Source organism: Atheta coriaria, unplaced genomic scaffold, assembly GCF_025399875.1.
Source record: "Atheta coriaria isolate IRGN ID8LTWV9N9 unplaced genomic scaffold, Caltech_Dcor_3.1 hic_scaffold_30_pilon, whole genome shotgun sequence".
Taxonomy (NCBI): domain Eukaryota; kingdom Metazoa; phylum Arthropoda; class Insecta; order Coleoptera; family Staphylinidae; genus Dalotia; species Dalotia coriaria.
Window position 1 is genome coordinate 15,001 of NW_027045472.1, and position 18,117 is coordinate 33,117.

The following is an 18,117-nucleotide window of genomic DNA, read 5'->3' on the forward strand; positions in this document are numbered from 1 at the left end:
TTACGAGGGTACGAATATCAGACGGTTCCGCTGCCGGGTTCCGGAATTGGAACCGGATTCCCTTTCGCCCGACGGTGTGTGATTCACATACATAAAATAGCACACTCCATCAACATCGGCTTTCGCCTAGGGCTTAGGATCGACTGACTCGTGTGCAACAGCTGTTCACACGAAACCCTTCTCCACGTCAGTCCTCCAGGGCCTCGCTGGAGTATTTGCTACTACCACCAAGATCTGCGCCGACGGCGGCTCCAGACGGGCCCACGCCCGGTCCTTCTGCGCACACCGCCGCGACCCTCCTACTCGTCAGAGCTTCATGACGAGCATAGCTCGCCGCACATGCCACTGACGGTTGAGTATAAGCACGACGCTTCAGCGCCATCCATTTTCAGGGCTAGTAACTTCGGCAGGTGAGTTGTTACACACTCCTTGGCAGATTCCGACTTCCATGGCCACTGTCCTGCTGTCTTAAGTTACAAACGCCTTTCATGGTATCCCATAAGCGTCAATTTCGGCGCTTTAACTCAACGTTTGGTTCATCCCACAGCGCCAGTTCTGCTTACCAAAAGTGGCCCACTTGGCACTCTGATTCGTTCAAATTCTCGCGGCTTCAAGTATATAACATTCAAGCAAGCCGGAGATCTCACCCATTTAAAGTTTGAGAATAGGTTGAGGACGTTTCGACCCCAATGCCTCTAATCATTCGCTTTACCGGATGAAACTCGTTAAATGAGCGCCAGCTATCCTGAGGGAAACTTCGGAGGGAACCAGCTACTAGATGGTTCGATTAGTCTTTCGCCGCTATACCCAGTTCCGACGATCGATTTGCACGTCAGAATCGCTACGGACCTCCATCAGGGTTTCCCCTGACTTCGTCCTGACCAGGCATAGTTCACCATCTTTCGGGTCCCAGCGTGTACGCTCTAGGTGCGCCTCTTCTCGCAATGAGAACGAGACGCCCCGGGAGTGCGAAGCAACTTATGCTGCCCATCTTCCCTCTGCGAAACTAAATTTCACATTCACTTTCATTACGCCTTTAGGATTCGATAGTCCCAATGACTTGCGCACATGCTAGACTCCTTGGTCCGTGTTTCAAGACGGGTCCTGAAAGTACCCAAAGCTATAGCGCCGCTGACAGGCGTGTACAGAGTCTGCCCGTGAACACCAACGCCAACAGCCGACAGGCTCCGAGATCGGCACAAGTCCGAAAAACGAATAACCTGCCGCGCTTGCGCTGAGTCGGGCGCGAACAAGTCGCGGCTCTGCGCCTTAGTTCTACCGTCAAGCAGCCGGCCAGGACATCACGGGTCCGCACGAAGCGATCAAAGATCGACGCACGGGCTCCACCGCAAGCCTTAGACCGACACCCAACGGGTCGCGACGTCCTACTGGAGGAGAAGTGCACACGTTCGACATGCCGCGGCGCACGCAAGGAGCGGAACGTCGCGAACGACGACCGTCCGCCAAGCGGCACTCGCGCACACCGAGACGCGCTGAATCTCCTCTTTCGAACTTTCGGGTTTCTCAGGTTTACCCCTAAACGGTTTCACGTACTATTGAACTCTCTCTTCAAAGTTCTTTTCAACTTTCCCTCACGGTACTTGTTCGCTATCGGTCTCGTGGTTATATTTAGCCTTAGATGGAGTTTACCACCTACTTAGGGCTGCACTCTCAAGCAACCCGACTCTAAGGAGAGATCCTTCCGCAGCCGGCAATGGTCACTACGGGCCTGGCACCCTCTATGGGTAAGTGGCCCCGTTCAAGAAGGACTTGGACGCATCGCCAAACCACGGAATAATGGATCCTCCCAAACACTACATTTCGCAGCGTCCCAGCGGGCGCGCGATTCAGTGCTGGGCTTTTCCCTGTTCGCTCGCCGTTACTAAGGGAATCCTAGTTAGTTTCTTTTCCTCCGCTTATTAATATGCTTAAATTCGGCGGGTAGTCTCACCTGCCCTGAGGTCGCGTTTTCGTTTGCGGATCGAGCGCCTACAAGCAAGCGCCGTCACCACTTCGCATGTTTCCAAAGCCTTAAATTAGTGGCTCAAGTCTTGACAAACCGAAGAATCAAAAGTCGCTTGTATGCACAATTACTCCGCATGCGCGTTACAAACCTCCGCCGTATTGAGTTTGAGATACAGTCGTCTTGCTTCGTCATCTAGGACGCGACAGACTCAAAACATACAATCGTATATGAGGGTTGCAATCGCTGCGATAGCACAAGCACGAGACCGCGCGAAAACGGCTCGTACGTGCACGACGATTTGCTCCGTCATTGACATGACTTGGGCCTGACTATTGGAATCGTACGCCGTATCCCGATCTATGACATAAGCCAGCCGATACAGGGGCGCACGAGTATTTAAAGTAACGTGCCTTGGCAGCTATGTTTTGCGCTGCCTACTACACGAATACTCAAGAGTCCCGACATTCATGTTGCGTGTGGCTCTATTGCACACAACAGCCAACACAAACCGGACAGTCGTGGAAATTGAAACGACCCTCAGTCAGGAGTGGTCCAGGAACAGTATCCAAAGACCGCAATGTGCGTTCGAATTGTCGATGTTCATGTGTCCTGCAGTTCACAAGTTGACGCGCAATTTGCTGCGTTCTTCATCGACCCACGAGCCAAGTGATCCACCGTTTAGGGTTATATTAATAATTTCAAGATTGCTTTCGCTCAGGACAACGTTAACGATTGCAACGGGGTGTTCGACCGCGTAACATCCGTATCGCCAGCGATCGGCACGGATACTCGAAACGTTCAGGTGCATCCGCTAACATGCAATCCGCCATCCCAAACTACTACCAACACTTGTTAACAATAATTGCTATTCTTGGTACGAGATAAATCTCAATTTGTTCTAAACACGGTGCCGCCCGTGTAGAACGTGCAAATGACAAATGCGAACGATGCTAAAAAGCAACGAACCCAAGTGCCGCGTTCAAAAATATACACACATAACGTAAGTTAATGTGCGCAAACAACTCCTCCTAGATCACATAGAATTGAAGAAACAAAAGTCGACGTACTATACTTTGTATGCGTCGTATTGCCACCCAATATAACTATGAAACCTATCGTACGATTCTCTACGTCCTTCTGCATTAAATGCGATGGGGCAGCTAATAACGCACGACTACCACAATTTGTGCGCGTGCGGCTCTTGGCGACGCAGCAGCAAACACAAACTGTTCTGGAGCTCGGTAGATTTGCCACTTTCTACCTATGGTGCCCTGTCTCCTCGGTATTTTACCCCACTTTTATAATTTATAAGTGGGTGCTAGACAATATAATTATACTCAGGAGTTTTTGGTTTAAGAGCGTGCGGCATAGTGCAACGCAACAGACAACAAAAACTGGACACAAATTTATTAAAAGAAACCCGCCTTACCAGCGATATTTCACACTGATTACTACGAGAATTCTCAAGAGTCTCATGCTAAAGAACGTGTTGTACACTGACAATACACGCCAATTACAAGCCGGACAAAAATCATCATCCGTATAGCGCGCAACAGCAAACACGAACCGGACTTTTAGTGAGAAGAGCTGTAATATATAAATGCGCTTCCTTCAATATGGGTAACGTGCCTTACCAGAGGTATTTCACGCTGATTACTACACGAATACCCAAGATACCCGCGCTAAAGAACGTGCTGTACAAAGACAGAACACGAATTTTATTTATTAATTCCTCTCGCTGGTATTTGAGTTGTTTTCTGTTGTAATTTTCGCTCAGGCTTGAGGGACCCTCCCAGTGAATTGCTACGTCTGATATTATAATTTCGTTTTTTTTTAAAGATTAGGTCGGGAATCAGTAGCTCCCCGCTCTTGAGTCTAAAAGATTCCTCTCTGGTGCATTGCCATCCGTGTTTAGCTGCAGATTTCTCTAGAAGAAAGCATGTGCGGTTGTGATGTTTAATCCGCGGGTTGGGTGTCACATAGCATCTCTGGATAACATGGCTGAGGCTTTCAACTTTCTGGCAACCTGCACGGCATTTACGAAGGTGAGTTGGATTTGATGGGATTCCTTTTGTTGCCAGCATGTTTCCTCTAAGCTGTACCGCCTTGATGAATGTATTCCCCGACCAGTTTTTTGGGGGTTGAAAGCCATGTGGAGGAGTGTGCGTTGTTCCCTACTTGCGCAATTCCACCTCTGCTGTATGAATTACTAAGAGCATCTGCATTGTGATAATTATGTTAATCTGTTGACTGATGGTGTCCACGTGTTAGCCTTTCAAAGTGAGGTAAAAGATGGTCAATACTGGTTTGCTGTCGAATGGCTTCGTTGCCAGTCATGGGCGTTGTTAATTTCTCTAGAGTCTAGAGTCTAGACGATTCCTCATGATGTTGGGTATCCTTTGTTCCATGCTAAGCACCCCTAGACCACCATCCTTGACTGCTGCGTATAGATAGAAATTAGATGTTGTTCGTGGAAGATGCAGAACTTTCTTTACTGTTAGTCGTATTAAGTTGTCGAATTCCTTTAGAATTTTCCTTTTGATGTTTAGGCTTAAGCAGCGACTCAATATTCTTGGGATCCAGTAGGTCTTAAATGCCATAAATTTATGTTACGGTTTTAAAGCGGATTTTATAATTCGGTCCGCTTCTGCACGCGACACTTCAGTTTTTGGATTATTTAATCCCATTGGCGAAAATTCGGCACCCAAATATCGAAAATGATTTATACCGATGCTTGATATTGGTTCACCATAAATGTAAAAGCATGGAGTTGAAAATAGTTTTTCTCCTTTGGTACAACCTCTACTACCATGGCGGCACACTTAGCCGCATTGATGTCAAGTCCACGGGAAAAGCAGAATGTTTTGAACATCTTAAGCAGTTGCCGGACATCTGACTGGCACTTCGCTAATAACAGAATGTCGTCGGCGTACGCTAAAGCGAGTACACGGCGATTTTCGAGCTGAATTCCTGCAGATTCTGGGATGCTACACAAGAATTCATCCATGATCATATTGAAAAGTAGAGGTGAGCGTGGATCTCCCTGCTTCACGCCTCTATTAATTGGGATTTCGCACGTAGTTGATTTGCCGCACTCGATTTTTGTAGTGGCTTCGGTGTAGTTTGCCATGATAAATTTTGCAAAGTGTGGTGAAATGTTTAGTCTTTTGAGGCACCGTGAGATGGAATTGTGTGACACCCGGTCGAATGCTTTGCGGAGGTCTAAAGAGATAATGGAATAAGGTTGACATAATTTTCGCCGCTGTTTAATAATTAATTGTAGTAGCGCGTTGTTTGCTAAACACCCATCAATGACACGAAACCCTTTCTTTGACAGCGATACTTCTGTTGGACTTTTGACTAGCATCCGGTTTAATAATCGCAAAAGCATTGAAGTAACCGTTATCGGCCTCCAGTTGTTGATGTTCTCTTTATTGTCTGCACTCTTTGGTATTAGTATGGTCCTAGCTTGTTTTAGGAACGTGGTATGTACCCATGTAACAGCATGCCATTAAATAGTGCGCAGAGTTGCCTTGTATCTATTCTCTTAATGTGGCCAATTCCGATACCATCTGTAATATATCTCTATTACGATATCTCTGTAATAATAGGTGCGTCCAGTTCCATGTATTTGTGCGTTGGTGAGAATGTGTGGTTATCAGGTGAGTTGTTGCTAAAAATTCCAAGATATTCTTTTCGATTTCATCCACGTTTGGGGTTCCGCCAAAGTCGTCAACGGGCAATCCATCAAGGATTTTATTTATCAGAGCAGATGGGTTTTGTTAAACAGTTTTGGGATGTTCTAAATAGCTGTTTACGTCGCCATTGGTTGTTGCCTGTTTTTTGTATTCTTAAGGGTTGAGGATTTGATGCTTGTTGTTTGGGGTTGATGTTTGGTGATAATTTTGTAGTAATTTTTCGATAGCCAGGATCGCTGATATTTTGTCCCCTGTTAGATCTATTATTATTTGCTGATCTTCAATATCTCTGCCAGTTTTAATGAGGTAATATACGTTGAAAGTTTCCTTACTGAGCAGCTATTTTGACGGCTAATGCCAGCCAAAAGGGGTGGTGCGTTTACTACACTGGTTTGGTGCTGGTTAGCTGTACCAGAGTTTTCTAGGAATTCATCCTGACTATTATTCTTGTCGTCGGTCTCGGCACAGTCTTCATCATCGTTTTGGGTTGTTCCATGATGGCGCTGACGGGTGGTGACTGGTAACACGTATGACACATAATCGGATAAAGAAAATTCCACGTATTCATCAGTCACACCTGGAGCAGCATTTAAGGTGTTTACAATGGTACCATGTTCAAAGACTGCGTCGTTGTGCCATTTTTCTTTCTCCATTGTGGTCCATGCTCTGCGCTTGGCTGTTGCTTGCGCTTCCATTTCCAGGTTGTATTCTTCTGGGTGAGCTGACTTTTCGTAAAGCCTACATCCGGAATAAGTATCAAACCGCATTTCGCAATGCTAGCATTTTGACCACTGGTCTTGGTCTACTTGCCGTTGAAAAGGGGCATGCACCCCGCTTTTGATGTCGCAACACAGCCACTCGATCTTTGAGCTTTTACCACATTCGCAAATAGAGTCATTCGCAAATGGATCCATCTTGATAAATTTGAGATGTTGGGCGTTAATGTAGTAATTAAGAGAGAAAAAAAATAACAATAATATAGGAAATAAGACACTAATAGTGGTTGGCTCAGGTAGAGACCCAGGGCGTAGCTACCGCCGTATTTGCCGTATCAATTATACGGGGCCCCGGGCCACGGGGCCCCAAAGTGTGTAAGGAAAAGCCTTTACCTCCATATAAGGGCCCCAAAAATTTTTTATACGGGGCCCCGACAAGGCACACTACGCCACTGTAGAGACCGTTAAGCTTTCCAGTGCGGTGGGGATAGCATTCACGAATACAAACGAAGGGGTCGCTTTACAGTCGTTTACCCCTAAAGTTGAAAATGAAGGATATACGTAAATAGACGACAAGTATATAAATAGATTAAAAAACACAAAAAAGTAAAACAATTAAATAATTAGTAAAATCGGTCATTGTATAAAAGCAGAGTAAAAGGAAATACCGCCTTCGCGTGGCGTCGGACCTAAACCGGGTTTCCCATGTTTAAATATCGCGCACGTTAAGGAGTTTACTTGTCCGTGGTACTTTTGTGGTGGAGGCGCCGTGAAGATATGGGAGTGGTTTCCTTCAATGGTCCTGATGCGACATTCCTTCCTCATGTATGGTGTTAAAACAGCATGCAGGCACATACGGCACTAAACTTATATTGTTAAACTATATTATGTTGTTATAGCGTTTCGGCAAAAGATGTAGGGAGAAGTTGTAAGACTCCAATACCCACCCTGAGTAAGCAGGACTTACGGGTATTGGGGGTGCGCCTGTTTCGTGCGTGCTCCGGTTCCTAGCGTCCGGTTACAGCACAGTCAGGACGCCGGTTACCGCCAGATAGAAGACATAAAGGTTCGGTGAATGGACGAAGCCCATTTCACCACTGCATTTACACAATTTGCCTTGATTTGGTGTGGCAATTGCAAGGTGTCGCATGCAGATTTGTTTGCGCGTGGCCACACTCCTCGTGCACCTATGATGATAGGATGGAATTCTAGGTGCACATTAGGCCATTGTTTACTCGCTGCCTCCCTAAATTTGATGCAGTCGTAGACCACGCGCTTTCTTTCCCACGCAATCTCAAGTGGAGTTGAGCCTTCCCATGAGACCTGGACATCACAGACGATTGTTCTGTCTGGTTGATGAACCACGATGTCGGGCTTGAACAATTGGCCATCTGCGTGTCGAACGTGAGGTTCGACCTCCGTTCGCCATGACTTACGGCGGCAGTGGTTAGCAATGTGTTTAACCACATTGTCGTGACGTCCAATTCTCATGCCGTGTGTTACGGGGCAACTCTGTAATACATGGGATAAACTCTCGACTCTAGCGCAACCTGCCCTGCATTTCCTTGCATTGGGTGGGTTTGAAGGAATGCCCACTGTTGGCAGGGTGTTAGTGCGCAGCTGGACAGCTCGAACAAAATCGTGGCCAGTCCACCCTGGTGGTCGTTCTTCGAGCCAAGACCTGCTTGCACGATCGTCTGTGCAATGTTCAATGCCTGATGACATGGCTGATGATGCTACGTGTTGTCGCCAAAAGTGGGGAGGGTTGTAAGTAGTTACAAGCCCTTCCAGGCGACACATCATTTTAGTGGCATGTTCGGTTCGAAGAAGCGATTGGATAGTGGAATCGCCCCTTGTCAGCAGGTTCTGTAGCCGGCTGTGAAAAATTCTGGGAATGGAAACTCTGAGCGATGGAATGCCCAGACCTCCGTCTCTAATCTTGGCGTGGATTAAAGCGTCCGCGGTATGGATAGGTAAGTGCAACCATGCCTTAACGGCATGTTTGATTACTTTATCACATTCGCGCAAGACGCCCGCCGTAATGCGTGGCGTTTGTAGTCCGTGGAGTAGTCGAGGCACAAGATAGTTGCGGAGGAGTTGAAGTTTTTGATCTGGTTTGAGTGCTGCTCTGCCCAGGTTCTTCACCCACTCGCACAGGTTGTGGAGAGATGGTTTCCCCAGACCTGTGGCGGAGAAGTGGTGTCCGAGATATTTGAAAGAGTTTAGTGTGGACACTATAGGAATGAGGCTGCCCCTAAGACGGAAGACGGGGCGAGATCGAGGAACACTTTTGCCTTGTACTGTGGTTGCAGCTACTGACGTGCTCTTTTTGGCGTTGACTGAGAGCCCGCGGCTTTGGAAGAAGTCCGCTGCCTCCTCCAACGCTGGAACCATATTCTCCTCCCTATCTTCCAGGAAGAGAATGTCGTCTGCAAACGCCACGGCGGATACCTTGGTGTTAGAAGCCACGGTACCCCCGGTTGGCTTGGTGTTTAATTTGGACAGTAGCTCGTCCATCACCGCAACGAACAGGATCGGGCTAAGTGGATCCCCTTGTTTTACACCTCTCGCAAAGTGTATTTTGCCTCCAAGACCTTCGAGTGTTGAGATACGTGTCCAAGCAGATTTTAGATTGTACTCGATGAACGCGCAGAAGTCTTCGTCGATTGAAAATCTGCGAAGCGCGCGTAGCACTGAGTGATGCGAGACCGAGTCTAATGCTTTACTTGTATCAATGCTGCATACGTTGTAGGATTTCCCAACTGCCATGCGACTCTTGACGTACTCGTCCAAAAGGAGTACATTTGCTAGGGCACCGTCTGTGGGCATGAAGCCTCGTTGGTTTGCATTAACTGTAATAGCTTTCGATAGTCTACGCGAGAGCACTCTGTGGATAATGAGCTGATGGTTGTCTTATTTGTTGGATGAGTTGTTGCGACAGAGGCCGGTATTGCTTGGGTGGTCGTAGCAGTTTGGGAATTAGATGATGCAGCTTGATTTGCTAGATGAGCGTCAGAGGTACTAGGGGGGGGGCACAGATGGTGTTTGTGCCAGCTGAGGATTCTTTCGTGGGGCGGGCAGCGCTGAAAAAAGATTTGGTTTTCTCTGCTCGCCCACGTCTTGCTCGCTCAAGATACCCCTTGTATGTGACGCTCTCACGAATGTACCGTATCTGATGTTCCGTCAGACCGGTTGCATCTTTTAATTCTTTGTAAGAAATTTTACCCCGCAAGCTTGCAGCTTCGATCGAAGCCAACTTATGCATTGTTTCGGGCTTGGGGGGTCCTTGCTTTGCCTCTAACTCCGACATATATTTGTCGGGGTGCGCTCGGCGTTCATGCTGGCGAGTGCCTGCATAGGTGTCGAACACGGATGGGCAAAACTGGCATTTGGTCTTGTCGCGTAGACTGCATTCCTTCTTGTGTCTTGCCAAGGAGGCTCTAGACGCGTAAGTCGCGCCACAAATTTCGCAGCTGAAAGGTTTGACAGGCGCACTGTCGGTGCGGCTCCCCGCGTCCCCGGGTAATTTCCCGGTTTCTGACATCGTATTGTTCTGGGAGCCGCTTGCTAAGCCGGGTGAATCCCGGGAAGATGTTGATGGGGACGATTTTGATATCGTCCCGAGTGCTGCTTTGGAGGACGAACAGCTCGGTTTGGAGGAACGGGGGGCCGGAACCTGGGGCTTCGTTCCTCTTTATCGGGCGGATGGGACGTTCGCCTGCTGGCATTTTGGTGTTGGGTTGCACTTATAAGTGCAGGACTATAGAAAAGAGTTTTAGTCTGCTGAAAGATAAGCAGGGCCGCTCTAGGGAGTCAGACACCCTGGGTACTTCTTCTTCTCTTATTCTTCTTAATTTAAGCGAGCTTGTATTCTCACTGGCTTTTTTTCCTGGGATAATGATGTCCAACTATCTCGCCACCTTTTGTTTGGTCGGCCTAATCCTCTCTTTCCGGGTGGTAGTGTTACTGTACGATTTTTACTTCTAGTCTGTTTGTCGGCCATTCTTCCAACGTGGTCGTTCCATAGTCTCCATTATTTCTTGCCCATCTTACTACATCCTGCATCTGACATTTTTCTCGTATGGCCTCCTTCTTATTTTATCAAGCCATTATTGTATCCTGTAATTGATCTGAGGTGTTTTGCATTTCAGTTGTCCTTAACATGCATTTTGTGATGGTGGTGTCTGCTCTGGTTTTCGGCGGCATATGTGAGCACCGGTCTGACGCAGGTTTTATATATGTGCGTCTTTGTTTTGGTGTCTATGACTGTGCTCTTCCATTGCGGTGCGCATGCAGCCAGCGGAGATACGTGCTGCTCATGGCTTGATAGTGGACCTCATCTGCAAATTTCCCCAACGGAAATTTTGTGCCCAGATAAACAAAACTCATTACTTGTTCAATCGGGCTACCTTCTACCACAATTTGCACCTGATTGGGTGTTTGCTAGCAGTCATACACATTTGGTTTTACTGCTTGATATTTTTCATGTTGAGTTGTTTTGACTTTTTGTTCGAATCGGTACGCAAGCTTTTGAAGTTCATCTTCCGACTCGCTATTAAAGTGGCGTCATCCGCGTAGCATATACAGTTGATCTTATGCGTACCCATTCTGTAGCCTTCGTTCATGCATGTGATTTGATCGACTATTTGGTCCATTACGATTGTTAAAAATGGTTGTTGTAAAGTAGGTTTACGATCGAGATGTTTACGTGATAACGTCTTATTGGTGATATAAGTTTTTTTTTTGTAGTAAGGAATTAATAGAAGATGACAATTTTTCAAATTTTAAGTCGTAAAATCACGTAATTCTCGGTGGTCTCCATCAGCGTATTGGATGTTGAAGGAATGTGTGCACTGGGATCCATCATGTTGAGCGTGTTGTTGCAGGTGAACATGCGTTCAACATACAAGCACATGTCAGTAACTGCCTATTCAAAATACATTCTATGTTCAATTGTTAATTTATCTACTATAACAGACACTGTAGGATCGCGCGTCTATCCCCGCACTCTTTGTTTCCTGACGACGGCCGTCGGAACGGATGATCGCAGTCGGCGCGCTGGATTTCACGGAATATTAACGAGAGGGGGTATACCTGCGATCGGCCTCGAGGGCTCGCGACACAAGTTTCTGAACAGTAGCAACTAAAACGATTTTAAAGACGTTATCACGTCAAAGAAGCGGACTGAGACTGTCTCCTGTCTTATGCCGGTGTTTGTGTCAAATGGCTTTGATAATTTGTTGTGTTCATTTTAATTTTTTGTGGAGTTGTTGGTATTTAATGTTTGTATCGAGTGACAGTAGTGGTTCTCCAATGCCTTTCGCTTGCAGCGCTGCGTTACATCGGTGAGTTGTACCCTATCAAGGCCTGTGTCATGTCTATAAACATATATGCAGGTTTGTTGTTATATTCTCCTAGCTTTTTCATAATTTGCCGGAGAATATGTATTGCGTCGGTGGTAGATCGGTTTTACGGAAACCTTATTTGTGCCTCGTTGATGTTAATAAGGTCTGAGATTTTTGGCCAGGATGGGGTAAACAGTTTCATGACATTGTTGAGAATCGTTATTCCCCTGTAGTTAGCGGGAAGGTCTTTTCTACCTTTTTTGAAGATTGGGATAGTTACCTCGTCTTCCATGTATTCGGTATGGTGTTGTTGTTAGTCGCGATTATTTTTGGAATAAGTGCGCTGGTTCTAAAGCTAAGATTTCCCCGCCACGCTTTATAAGTTCATTTGTGACGTTTTCTTCATCAGGTGACTTTCTGTTTTGGTTCTTTCATTGCATCCTTGTGTCATCCTCCGTTATCTCCAAGCAATGTGGTGTTTTTCGTGTGATGTTCTGTTTTGCGGTGTTCGGTGTTCTGCTGTGGTGGGTGATGTTGTTCCCATATAGAGTTTTAAAGTGGGACATCAGTTTTCTCATCTTCGATGCTAGCTATGGTGGTATCTGTTCACTTCCCTCTTCATGGATCTTAGAACCTTCGCATAAGTTTTTGTGCGCCATAGAAGTCCATCTGCATCTTAGTATAAAATTCGGCCCAGGAATTCCTTTTGGTTTCTCAGTTCGAGTGTTTACCAGTTTCTCACTGCTTTATAGTTGTTAAAGTATCTGTAGTGGGATTACTTTTATAAATATAGGTAGGATTGTCTTTTAAGTGCTATTTATTTCCTTTACTTCTGGGGTATACCATGGTTTTGACTTCTTTTCTGTGTGTTCTTTAATGTTCACGGATCCTATGGCTTCATCTGCTGCCCAGCACATACTGTTTAGGAATTTTTCTGCCAGGTTATTTCAACAGTGTCTTCTGGGTACTAAACACAAAATAGCCGAGTATATTGAATGTCGTGCCATGACTGATTTTGAATCACCTTTTACGATGTGCTGCTCTGGTTTCGCCGTGGTGATATTCTATGCCCGTCACCACACGGCCTAAGTGGACACGCACTATGCACGCGTTGCCGCGCCGGCACAGACCTCACAGCAAAGGCGCGGGAGGCCAAGGCACGGGACGAACAAGACCGCCGCCGAAACGGTTTCACCTCGCCCAGGCCCGGCACGTCAGCCAGAACCCGCTTCCCTACTGGGGCTTCACGCGAGACGAGACTGGACGAGACTATCAACAGTATCGTCTCGGTCTCGGTATCGTCTCGTAAAAGCGATACGGACCGAAGGACGATACGAGAAAGAATCTCGCGATACCCGTGGAAGCCCTTTGTTCTTATAATTTTTCAGATTTAATGGTTTTAAGTGTAAAGAAAACATTGAAGATCTTTGCGGTTCAAAAGTTTAAATCATTTAATTACTCCAAAAATACATACATAGGTAAATAAAATATATATTATCATAATAAAGTATTAATTATCACAATTAAAATTAAAATTATAAGTATCACTTTTAATTAGAAAATATAGAATAAACTAGGATACAATGTACGCTAGGGTACAATAATCGAGTTGATTATAGCATAATTTTATTTGACAAGATCTATATACACTTATGCTTATATATACTTATATATACTTATACACTTCCTCATTGAAAAAAGCCTAATTAACATAAATTTACCTATTCTACCTACCTATTTTACTGCTTCTAATTTTATCTTTTTAAACTGCATGATGACCAGAATTTAAGCAGGTAACGCTTGCATTACATCATCTTTTAATGATGAACGTTTACTTGTCATAATCATACCTGCTGTAGAAATAACCTTTCTACAGGTACTGATGTAACCATTGTGCTGAATAAATCCTTGGCCATCATTGAAAAGTATAGGAAACACTTTCTCATGTTCATCCACCATTCAAAATATTTTGGTTCATCCGCTGTGTCAACAGCAAATACTCTTCAAACTGGCTTTCCAATGTTTTTCTAGAAGATCTATTGGATGTCTTATATAAACTATTAATGTCAATACATTTTTTAATTGAATTTGTATTTCTTTCCAATTATGTGTCAATGAGTTTAGCTCGAGGGTGTTTTTCGCATATTCTTTATAAAATAGTTCAGAAACATTGGATAGCTGCATGTTTTAATTCTTTTGCCCAATTGGTTTTATCAAACAATTCAATTTTGTGTAGGATCTAAAATTAAGCTGTGGAACAATAAGCAATTGGTTTTTGTGGTGCTTTAACATCTTATCCTGGATGGCAGAAAGCAATTAAAAGAGTTTCGTCGACAATGGTGCGATTTGCCTTATTGTCCTGCTCAGAATTGTCGATTCAATATCCGAGATAAGCATGTTAAAAGCAACTAACAATTAGTAGCGTCACATATTTTTCCCCACAAATTTGGAACACGACACTCTTTTCAAATTTTTTTTTTAAAATATGTATATCTGTTCAAGCAATACCATTCATTCTCACTTAGTTTTTAACATTGCTATACTTTTATTATTTTCCTCACTGAGCCAAAATATATTTAAACTATTTTTTTAAATTAATACCGACTTCAATCATATCATAGGTACTGTTCCATCTAGTCTTAATATCTAAAATAGGGTTTAATATATCTTTATTTATCGTTATTTTACAAAAGTCAAGACTAATTTGTTTGTAACTGCTCAGATTTTCTTATTTTAATAAATGTACGACGCAATTTACAAAATGCAGACGATGGACTAAAATCGTTGATTTCAGTCCATTCATTTTCACTTAAATCGTCATCATCTGTATCGTCTACTACGATGTCCGGAATAATACTTTCGAATTCAAAATCCACTTTCAACATTTTTAAAATATCTTGAACTCCAAGGTTCAAAATGTGAGCAAAACAACGAAAATGTTGATTTACATGATCGAACAATCATTTTTTCCATCAAAATATGCAATTCACTCATAAATGTAGTGTTGGCCGCTGCATTATCGACGGTTATTCTTTGAATTTTATTTTGTAACCCGTATTCTGTAATGCATTAAAAAAAACTTCCGCGATATCTTTTCTACTGTGTCGACCACAAGAAGGAATAAAATCTAAAGCTAAAGAATGCAGCTGCCAATTATCATCGATGAAGTGAATTGTTATACCGTAATATGACCTAAAGTTCATTGAAGTCCAGCCATCAACAGTGAATGAAAATTTAGAACAGTTTTTGTTCAAAATTTCCTTCACTCTCAATCATGTGAACATGCTCCATCACCATTCGCTGAGCACAATTACGTCGTGGTACAGTGATGTTGGGATTTAAAATATGAAAAAAATGTTGAGAGTCGTCGTCATCGAAAAAATTCAAAGGCTATTTTTTCTTCGCCATCCACTCCACAATTATTGCTTCATAATTTTTCGGTGATAATTTATTCTAAAATATTATATTCATTTAATTTTTGATGACAAATACATACTAAAGGGTTTTATGATATTGAAGTCAAAGACAAGTTTGTTTCAAAAACTACATTTGAGATTGAGATTGAAATAAAATTAAATTACCTGTTCATTCATTACCTTTGAATGAGCCGACTGTAAATGTTTCTTCATACCGGAAGTATTGTTATCTTTTCGGCTAATAATTTTTGTCACTTTGGATTTTTCACACACTAAACATATTGCTTTTTTCACCATTAATTGTTTTAAGTGTAAAGAAATTTGCAAATATTTAATTTTTCTTTTTAGGTGGTTGATCAACATCACTTATAGTTTCACTTATTTCATCTTCACTTTCGCTTGGCCTATCCTTCTTTTTTGGGTTATCCTCAGTAAAAATCACACTCGCTGACATTTTAGTGTATTTGAGGTCAAAAATTTGTAGATCTTCACAGTTCATTTTCGTTAAACTGATGAACAACTCTTTAGAGAATTTCTCTGATCTACAAAATGCTGTCAACTTAAACACTTTTTCGCTACGCACTATAGCATAAATTTTATTTGACCAGATCTATTACATAGATCTACACTTCCCCAAATGTATACAATATCTTTGCTGTTCATATCTTTGTTCAAGAAGTACAGAAAAACACAAAAATATGTCGGCGGATGTATAAATAAAGACGAAGGTTTCATAAAACTTTCAAAAAGTCAAAATATAATAATGAATTGAAGCTCAATTCAAAAATTATTCCAGCACTTTGAAACTCCCGTTTGTAATTTACGCTAATTTTGAGTCCATTAATGTACCAATACTTTCTTGCTCACAAGACTTAACAACACCATATACAAATGCAACACATCGTCATAAGGCGTATAGTGTTGCATTCCTGAAAGTTTGTCAATTTGATTCTTCATTAAATGATTTCCAACTCTATAGGGGTGAAAATCCGGCTAAATGGTTCATGAATCAATTAAAAACAGAAGCAGATACTATTTATGACCAATTTATATCAAATTTTAATAAAGAGTGCAACCAATTGACTGATGATGAATAAAAAAATCACGAGCCCTTTATGTAATTCAAAATTTTCAGAATATCAAAGTTAAACATCACTGTCATTTTACAGGATTATTTCTCAAAACAATATGTACTCGTAACAATTGCAATGTAAATTGTAAATATACTAGACTGCATAAAATACCAATTATTTTTCATAATTTATCACGCTATGATGCACATCTTTTATTAGAGGAATTAGCAAGTACTGACATGGGTGATGCGGATGTAAATATTGTTCCAACCACGTCTGAAACCTATATTGCATTTTTCAAGAAAGTAAAAAAAATTAAATTTCATTTTTTAGACTCCTGCAGATTCAAGCCGGAATCACTTGAAAAAATAGTACAGTTTTTAAAGATGGTTCTTACTTCTACAGCATTTCCTGATTAAAGTTAATTTTCATTAATCCGACAAAAGGGTATTTTTCCCTATAAATATATAACAAGTCTATCTGTCTTAAATGGAACTAAGCTACCAACAATCAATGAATTTTATTCAATGTATCTGATTATCAACGTGCCAATTTGGTTTGATCAACCTTCAATTGTGAAACTCTTGGAAAATACTCGAATTTATATTTAAAAACAGATGTATATATATTTGCTAGCAGACGTATATGAAAACTTTCGCCATTTAAAATACAATACATATGGGATTAATGCAGCAGACTAACAGCTCCAGGACTTGCTTTTTCCGCCGCATTTTTAATTATATCTAAATTATATCTAAAGTAGAACTTCAATTACTTACAGATATTGATATGATAAATTTCTTTGAACATGCGTTAAGACGTGGAATTTGTCAAGTTAGTTGTAAGTATGCAAGCTCTAATAGGATATATTCTGATACATATAATCCAGAAAAAAAGATAGAAGAAATATTGTACCTGGATGCAAATGGTCTTTATGCATATGCTATGACATCTAAATTACCAACGGGAGATTTCAAATGGATAGAAGATTTAGAAAACTTAAAAAATGATATTTTAAATGGGACAATACAAAACAGATACGGTACAAATCAAATAAAATCATGTTTACTAGAATGTGACCTCAAATACCCAAAAGATCTTTATGATAAGCATGCAAATTACCCGTTTTGCCCTGAGCATAAAATGACACTCTCAAAAACCAAAAAATGATTGCTTACGCTATGTGATAAAACAAATTATATGTGTTACAGTGCCCTAAGCATGGGCCCGTTCTACTAACAATTCATCACGCTATTGAATTTTCACACAGTTACTGGTTAAAGCCGTTTATAGTCCTTAATTCAATATTGCGTACCGAAGCAACTAATGATTTTGACAAACAGCAGTACAATGATTTATCAAACATGACCAAATTAATGGAAAATGTGAGAAAATATCGAGAAATGTATCTAGTAAATTTATGGGACAAAGCAAAGAAAATTATTGCTAGACCCAATTTTCTTCGGTTTAAAATTTTTAATGAAAATCTTATTACAATTGAAGTCGATAAAACAAATATTATGTATGGTAGAATTACGAAATGTTCTTTCTGTTTTACTACTTTTATTCATTAATACAGAGCGATCGGATCTTAATTGTGAACAGTTTACAACGAATGCCGGAGCACGAGTGTGTTATTTCTTAGGAGACGCATGACCAGCGACGCAAGTCGCTGACATAAACAGAAAAACCCCCATCGGTGATGTAACTCCATGTCCACAGGGTGTTCTGCATGTTGTTGGTGCATGTTCATATATGCAACCTTACACGGCCTTCCTGCCCATGGTCAGTCACTCAGTCGAGAGTAGTGTGTTGACTAGATTTGTTATAAGCTCAACTTTTGTGTTCTGAAACACTTGCAATAAGTTTTCATATTTATACTGTTTAAGGGCAATGCCGTCGA

At 42.4% G+C, this 18,117-nt stretch overlaps 2 non-coding genes across 2 annotated transcripts in view; both read right to left on the bottom strand.

Annotated features, from left to right (window-relative positions):
• LOC135802517 (large subunit ribosomal RNA) overlaps nucleotides 1-1,965 on the bottom strand; it is a 3,994-nt gene extending 2,029 nt beyond the window's left edge. The window contains exon 1 of the ribosomal RNA XR_010550572.1: nucleotides 1-1,965. This exon is cut by the window's left edge and continues 2,029 nt beyond it. This is a non-coding gene — a ribosomal RNA (large subunit ribosomal RNA).
• Nucleotides 1,966-2,497: 532 nt separating this feature from the next.
• Nucleotides 2,498-2,652, bottom strand: LOC135802516 (5.8S ribosomal RNA). Its single transcript, XR_010550571.1, has one exon. It is a non-coding gene; the product is annotated as a 5.8S ribosomal RNA (ribosomal RNA).
• Between the last annotated feature and the right edge of the window lie 15,465 nt (nucleotides 2,653-18,117).